A 6,502-nucleotide genomic window follows, 5' to 3' on the forward strand; every position below is an offset into this window, starting at 1 on the left:
GGTTCATCCATATTATGCTTGCAGCTTCCTTGTTGTTCTTCAAGGTTGCTTAATCTTCCAATGAGGTCTAGTAGTTTTTTTTATTGAGTTTTTGGGGTTTTCTATGTATAGGATCATATCATCTGCAAATAGCGTTTTAGTTCCTCTTTGCACATACAGCACACTCAATAAATACAAGTTTTTATTAAAGACATAAGAAAAGCATAAACTTTTCTTGCTCAATGAGGCTTTTAAAATCTTAGCCCTCTAAATGCGCCGTGCTATCCTGAACTGGACCCTGGAAGGCAAAAATGACATTAATGGGAAAACCTTGCCACAAAATCAAGAGAAGCCCTCAATGAGATGGACAGACACAATAGTTAAAACAAGGGACTCAAACATATAAAAAATCATGATGATGGCACAGGACCAAGCAATGTATTGTTCTGTTTTATGTAAGGTTGCCACAAGTAGGGGCTAACTCATGATCACCTAACAACGACAACAATAAATATTTAAAGATCAATTTCTTCACTTTGCCAAACATACTACAATCATGTAAAATGTTAACTTTAAGGGAAGACAGACAAAGAGCATATGGAAACCCTGTACTATCATTTCAACTTTTCTAGCTTTCTGAGCTTGGACAAGTTAAATCTTTCCGAGCTTCAATTTCTTTATCTGTCAAAAAACAATATTAGTACTTAAGTCATAATGCTATACAGATTCAGTGTCCTAATGTATATAAGGAGTCCTGGTGTGGTGCTGTGGGTTAATGTGCCAGGCTGCAGAGCCATTTGAACTGTAAGGTCGGCGGTTCAAGCTCACCAGTGGATCCTTGGAAACCCTACAGGTTGCTACGGGTTGGAATCTATTCAACGCACTTAACAACAACAACAATAATGTATATAAAGTGCTTAGTACAGTTTATGTCATAGACAAAGGCTTCAATAAATGTTAGACACAATGGAGTTTTATGAAATGTGTTAGGACATATATAGTCAACAGTGTCCTTGACGAGTTCACCCTAAGACTATGGGTAAAACACAAAACTTTTAAGTGCCGTCAATTTGGTTCTAACACATAGCAACCCTGTATAGGGTTTCCAAGGAGATAAGCTACTCCAAATTCAAGGCAACTCACTAGTAAATTATCTGACTGCTAGATAAAAGTCAACATAACAGAATACAGAGATTCTATAATACATTCTTCATAACATCTAGTATACAATTAAAAAAATTGGCAGACATTTGGATAAACAGGAAAATAGTCAAGAGAAAAATCAGTTGATAAAAACATCAATCAACAACACAGATAAGTATTAGCAAACAAGAACTTTAAAATAAATATGATAAATACATTAAATGTGTACAGGAAATCATAGCTGATTGTTGCAAATGATGTCAATAAGTTTTACATCTGTAAAAAGTTGAATTCAAAGAAGTTGTACGATAGATGTATTTACAACAACAACAAAAAAGAATAGCTGCTGAAGCTGTTTATGTAAAACCAAAAACATCATGGGATTTGGCTTCCCGGTTTGGAGGTTTAGGTTTAGGGTTATAGTTTCAAGAGACATCCTAGTTAAATGGCCTAATAATATCTTCAGTGTGTCTACTCTACTTCCTTTGTTTGTTGCATAGTTCCTATGGTCCTAAAAGTTTGTAATCAGCAGTCCAAGATGCAACAATTGGTCTTTATCTACCTGGAGCAACAGAGGAAGAATGAGAGTCAGATATAAGGGGAGGATATAGAAAATGTGGCTAATTACCTCCATGAACAAGAGCCTCCTTTCTCATGAGACCAAAACTGAATGGCTCCCAACTACTATTACTGAATAAAGGTGCTCTGGTAGCATAGTGGTTATGAGTCGGGCTGCTAACCTCAAGGTCAGCAGTTCAAAACTACCAGCTGTTCCATAAAGATTTACAGCCTCGGAAACCCTATGCAGGGCCGACTCCCATAAAGATTTACAGCCTCGGAAACCCTATGCAGGGCCGACTCCACAATACATAAACCACCACCATTACTGAATATTTTGATTTAAAAAATTTCATAGAAGGACCATGATAAATTGGGGTGGGGGGAAATGTAGGACAGTATTTCAAAGTTTCATATACTTCAGACTTCCTGGAGCCATGAAAATTGGATGAAACTCTGAAACTATTGCCCTGAGATAATGTTTATACCTTATACCCAAAATAGCCCCTGATGTCTTCTGAAAGCCTAACAATAATTGGTCTTGAGTATTATGTGCCTTTAAGAACCATCACTATGGGATCAAAGTGATAGCAACAACTCAAAGCATAAGGTAGGAACTTCATGGGGCAGTTTATGTTAACAGAGAAGCAACAACTCAGAAAAGGAAGGTGAGAAGGGTTGCAAAGCTCACATAATGTAATCAATGTTACTAAATGATACATGTAAAAACTGTGGAATCTGCATATATTTCCTGTGTAAATTCTCAATGACAACAAAGTAATTTGTTTTTAAATGTTAAAAGTGTATAGGGTGGATATAACTAGTGAAAGGATGAGGAATTTTGGGAAAGAAACAGAGGTATAAAAATAACAAATGGAAATCCAAGAACTGAAAATACAGTATCAGAATAAAAAATCATCGGATAGGATTGCTACCAGATTAAAACATAAGAGAATTAAGAATCAGTAAAATTGAAGACAGGTCAACAGAAATCATCCTACCTGACGTATTGCATTGGGAAAATCTGCTGCACAGGAACATTTTTTTAAAAGTACTGAAGAGCAGAGATGTCAGCTTGAGGACTAAGGTACACCTGACCCAAGCCATGGTATTTTCCATAACCTCATATGGATGCGAAAGCTGGACAGTGAATAAGGAAGATCGTAGAAGAATTGCAGCAACTGAGGCTCAACTGATTACCTGAATGCCAAAGTCAAGCACTGTAAGAGAAAAGAGAAAATAAGTGAAAAAAATATTTGAAGTTTGATCCAAGAAAGCAGATGACAGATCCAAGAATCTTAGTGAACCCCCAAAGAAAACTGGATTTAAGTACACTATAGGAAAACTGCTACAAACAAAAGATAAAGGGAAAAAATCATTAAAAACAGGAAAAGACAAATCACATAAAAGGAAACAATAATAAGAATGAAAACTTACTTATCAGAAGCAATGAAGGTCAGAAGACCAAGGAACAACATTGTGAAAATGAGAAGAGGAAGAAAAAATTAATGTAGAGTTCTCTATCAAGTAAATACAGCTTGATAAAATTTTATGTAATAAAAGTGTTTTTTTTTCAGAAAAACAGAAGCCGAGAAAATGTGTTGTCAGTGCATACACCTCATGAAAAGGCTAAGGAAAGTTTTCCAGACAGAAGGACGATGATAGAAGATGGAAATTCAGATGTACAGTAAGAAAGGAAGAACACTAGAAATGTTAAATTAAAAAAAAATTTTTTTTTCTTTCTTTCGCAATACTTCAAAAGCAAATTGAGAGCCTGGAGCAGAGTAAAGAGTATAGAGACACACTGAGCCAACCATCTGCAACAAAGCCATGGGAACAAAGTGAAACGTATACAGATAGTGGTCCTGGAACATGGAGCATCAGTGCACGGGACAGAAAGATGGAATGAGTGCCGACTTGAAGAGGAAGTTGAATAGAAGCAGTGAGAGAGAAGACAAACTGGCGAACTTTGGGTTGGCCTGGAGCTGCATGGCCATTTTGAGCTTCTGCCAATTCAGGAGCCTGTAAGCACAGGATGCAGCTGAAGGTTGGCGACAAGGAGGTGTAGTTCTCCTTTGTCCCTGTGCCCTTCTGGTTGACAGAGTCACAGCCCATCACCACCCTTGCCAACCTAGCAGCCAGTGACACTCCCTCACGTACAATCTCTGCTCTTCCTGGGTCCAGGCACTAGGCATAGCACCCCTGCCTCTGGAGGCACAATGACACATCCAGAACTATGCTACATTAACAGTGAACCACGAACTTAACTGCATTTACACTTCCCATCTCTACCACATCCACCAGGAGGCAGGTGGTGAGTGCCTGCAAACACACTGATACACAGTCATCAACTAAATAAAATTACGACACTGCAATGTATTAGAGAAAACCAACAATTTCAGCTTAGAAACAAGCTGAAACAAAAAAAAACAAGACAGAGTCCCTCAAATTAGTCACTAATACACAGAGTCAGAAATTTTAAAAACAAAAATGATATACGAACACCGATAGGAAATTTAAAAGAATGCTAATTAGGCAACTTCAATGGATTAAGAGAAAAGAATGAGAAAACTACAGATGAAATCAAGGAAAACAGACAAACTATGGAAAAAATTAGGAAACAAGTTGACAAAATGATTGAAAAAATGGGAACCATGAAAAACCAGTAAATAGAAAGCCAAAAGATTAACACTAAGACTTCAGAAACAGATCATACACTGAAAGGACAAAGAAATAAAATTTAATCAATGGAAAGCTGAATTACTGAGCTTGAAGAAAAATCTGTTAGAGGAACAATCAGATGATAGAACAGAAAAATCTGAAGAAAGCCTAAGATTTATGTGGGACACTATCAAGAGGAATAATTTCCATGTGATTGGAATTCCAGAATAGAGACTTAACAACAACAAAAAACTGTCCAAGAGTTGTTAGAAGAAATGTCTCTAATATCATTAAAGACATGAAAACAGCCATTCAAGAAATTGAACAAACTCCAAACAGAACAGACCCCAAAATAAAAGTAAAACATATTATTCTAAAACCAAAGACAAAGAAACAATCCAGACAGTTGTTAAGGGAAAACAAAAAGTTATGTACAAAGGAGAACTCAAAGGACTAAGATCTGATTTCTTAGCAGAAACCATGCAGGCAAGAGGACAATGGAATGACATATATAAAACTCTGAAAGAAAGAAAGAAAAAAATGACAACAAAGATTATACAGCAAAACTGTCCATCAAATATAATGGTGAAACTAGGTCATTTTCAAACAGAAATGAAAAGAATTTGTAAAATCCAGTCTAACTTTACAAAAAATACTGAAGGCAATTCTTTGGACAAAGAACCATCAACATCAGACAACAACCTGAGACAAGACAGTAATCACCTAGATTCAACCCAGACAAAGCAAATGCAAAGTAAAACAAACCTATATGCCTAAAAATAGATAACAAGAGATACAGTTGCAGCAACAACAACAAACAACAACAAAACCTGTAACGCAAAAAGAGGGACCAACCCAGTTAAAGAACTTACAAATGAAGAGCAAATAAAATAGATTTCAAGAAAATAATAAAAATAAATCTAACTGTAACCCTATAAACTAGAATAAGCCGTACACCTAGCCCTAACCCAACACTTATACCCCGAACACTAATCCTAGTTCTAACCATTACCCTAACAATAAATGAAGTTCTAGGCCTAGTGTGGTGCTGTAAGATAAGTACTGGATTGCTAACCTCAAGGTCAGTGGCTCAAAACCACCAGCTGCTCTTTGGAAACCCTACATAGGGTTGCTATGAGTCAGAACCAATTTGATGGCACTGAACAACAACAACAACAACAAGGCTTGGTCAAGACCTAGCCATCCCAATCCTAATCTGCACTCCTTATTCCTACTATCCCACTTCACCCAACCCCAAAAAAGTAAATTGAATGCTGAAATAATAAATAATAACAATGCATTTTAGAATTTAAAACATGTAAAAGCAAAATATATGACAATGAAAGCACTAAAGAAGTACAGGACTAATGTAAACGGAATAATATGATTTTGAAATTCATATGTATTAAATGGCAAGATATTATCTCAATGTATATCTGTTGAAGATGGTTATTATAATCTTTACAATGACCGAAATGTAATAATATAAAAAGCTATTGTTAAAATACCAAGAAAAGAAACAATTTCAAAAAATGCAACCCAAAAATAATGACAGGAAAAAAGGAACAATGTGACAGATAATAGGGAAGAATAGAAAACAACAAGATAGGCTTAAATAAAACTAGGTAAGTAATTCCATTAAATATAAATGAATTAAACCTTCAATTTAAAAGACCAAGATTAGCAGACTGGGTAAAAACTGTCAACCCCAGTTATATGCTTTTCCTAAGAGACAACCTTGAAATATACACACATAAGTAGTGTGAAAGTAAAAGGATGGAATGAGATATTCGATGCAGACATGAAGCATAGGATGCAGTGACTATATTACCATCAAAGTAGACTCTAAATAAGGAGTATTACCAAAAATAAAGTAGATTCCTTATCATAATAAAAGGATTAATGTATCAAGAGTATATAACAACCCTAAATGAGTATGCAGTAAAAAGAATTTCAAAATACATAAAGTAAAAATTTACAGAATTAAAGGGAGAATTTTTTGCTGTTGTGTGTCCTCGTGGCAGTTCTGATTCATAATGACCCTGTATAGTGTTTCTAGATTCCTGGTGTGGCAATATAGGATCAGCACTAGACTGCAAATCACAAGGTCAGCAGTTCAAATCCACTAGTTGCTTCTTGGACACCCTATACAAGGTCACTA

This window comes from Chrysochloris asiatica, unplaced genomic scaffold, assembly GCF_000296735.1.
Source record: "Chrysochloris asiatica unplaced genomic scaffold, ChrAsi1.0 scaffold00308, whole genome shotgun sequence".
NCBI lineage: Eukaryota > Metazoa > Chordata > Mammalia > Afrosoricida > Chrysochloridae > Chrysochloris > Chrysochloris asiatica.